General features: G+C 53.6%; 1 pseudogene across 1 annotated transcript; it reads right to left on the bottom strand.

Moving 5' to 3' along the window:
- Positions 1-385: 385 nt before the first annotated feature.
- LOC310753205 (prohibitin 1-like) lies at positions 386-1,589 on the bottom strand (annotated as a pseudogene). Its single transcript has one exon. The product of its transcript is annotated as a prohibitin 1-like (transcript).
- Between the last annotated feature and the right edge of the window lie 437 nt (positions 1,590-2,026).

Genomic DNA, 2,026 nt, shown 5'->3' with positions numbered 1-2,026 from the left:
ACTCATTGTTTGGATGGGGGACTTTTATCCATTTCCGCAGTCACACAATCAGTCAATCAGTAGCTGAACTGGGTTCCACACAGTCACAAAAACAAATGAATCGAAAAAGCCTCAAAAACAAAAACGGAGAATAAATAGCAAAACACAAAAGTGCCAAGCTTAATCCGTTCCGGAAGTCCATTTCACTTCCGAAATGTTCAAAAACCAAGGCGTGGCTTCCGATTGGCTGCAGGAGCTTCCTGCACGTTGGACGTTCGGCTTCCGAAAAACATTTGCAAACTGGAACACTCACTTCCGGGTTTGCGGCATTTGGGAGCCAAGCTGTTCGGGAACCAAGTTACCACTATATAATTTATATATATATAAATAAACAATGAAAACAGAGGGATTTCCAATGCATTTTAATTAGGACATCTTGCATTTTCAATCCCCCTAAAAATGGGGCAAGCTTTAAAATTGCGGCTAAATCTATTGGGACGGGGATACTGGCTTCACTTGCTGGGCTGGCTGGACCAACATGGGCAGGTAGGTGACATTGCGGGATGGCGCAAGGTGGAAAGCAATGTCCTCGGCTGCCTCGATCTTGCGCAGTTCGATGAGTCTGTCGCCCGCCGAAGCCAGCGAGCTGGCGATGAGCTGAGCGGCCTTTGCGTCGCCTTCGGCGGAGAGGACCGCCGCAGCTTTCAGCTGCTCGGCCTTCTCCACCATGAACCTGGCCCTTTCTGCTTCCTGCTGGGCCACTTGCTTCATTTCGACGGCCTCCACAAACTCCTTCCCGAATGTAAGGTGTGTCAAGGAAACGTCGTCCAGAACGAGACCAAAGGGGGCTGCTCTTTCCGCCAGTTCTTCGCGTCGAAACGAGCCACCACCGACTTCAGGGTCTCGGTCGTGATGGAGGGCAGCACCCTCTCGTCGTAGTCCTCGCCCACCGTGGTGTAGATCCAGGGAAGCTGCGCCGCCACCGGCCTGAACAAGATCCTCAGGGTGATGTCCACGTTCTGTAGATCTTTGCTGCCGGTGACGACCGGGATGTTGCGCGGGCGAGAGCGGCAGTCGAAAATGACCAGTTTCTGCAGCCAGGGGACGAGGAAGTGGCTCCCTTCTCTCACCACAACGTCCTGGATGCCTCGGAACCGGTCAAAGATGACCGGATTCACGGTGGCCCGCATCCACGGTGTAAACAACAGAGTTGACTATGCCACCGGCAATCGCCAGACCCAGGCCTAGTCTGCTCATGGTCTCAAAGATCTTGGCGGCCATTGGGCTCTTCACAGCTCCCGGTGACCTGAACTCCACGCGAGCGCTCAGCCAAGTCCCCCCGGTCGTTCTGTGTCCATGTAAAATCTTTGCCCTCTCACCTATGGGCCGCGATGCCCGATGGAATCGGCAGCCCTTCTGATCACAGTGGCAAAGGAGCAAAGGAAAGTGGCGCACGCCCAAAGCCATGTGCCCCAAATCTCGACCCCCCATGTCTCTTTTGGGGGCTCTCAGGGGTTGACAGCCTTGTGACACCACCAGGGCCTGCCTTATGATGTCACCGCCCCACGACATCGCCGAGCCCTACTTTGTGATGCCGCAACTGGAAAAAGGAGAGGAAATGGCGCTGATTGGAAGTGGGGCAAACTTTTGCAGGCACAGACAGTAGTGGAAGAGGGAATCCTGTGTGACCGCTCTGACAGCGTCGAGAGCACCAACCATCATGGATGTGCAATAATTTAAAAAAGGATATCTGGGAGGGATCGTATGTTCTTCCACAACTGTCAGAGGTGGTCTGCTTCTAAACCACTGAGCCTCTTGGGCTTGGTGATCGGAAGGTTGGCAGTTCGAATCCCCACAACGGGGTGAGCTCCCGTTGCTCTGTACCAGCTCCTGCCTACCTAGCAGTTCAAAAGCACACCAGTGCAAGTAGATAAATAGGCACCACTGCGACGGGAAGGTAAACGGCGTTTCTGTGTGCTCTGGTTTCTGTCACAGTGTCCCGTTGCACCAGAAGTGGTTTAGTCATGTTGGCCACATGACCCAGAAA

Source organism: Podarcis filfolensis, assembly GCF_964270895.1.
Source record: "Podarcis filfolensis genome assembly, chromosome: 18".
Classification (NCBI taxonomy): Eukaryota; Metazoa; Chordata; class Lepidosauria; order Squamata; family Lacertidae; genus Podarcis; species Podarcis filfolensis.
Note: the sequence above shows the minus strand (reverse complement) of the source record. Positions and strands in the feature narration are given on the sequence as shown.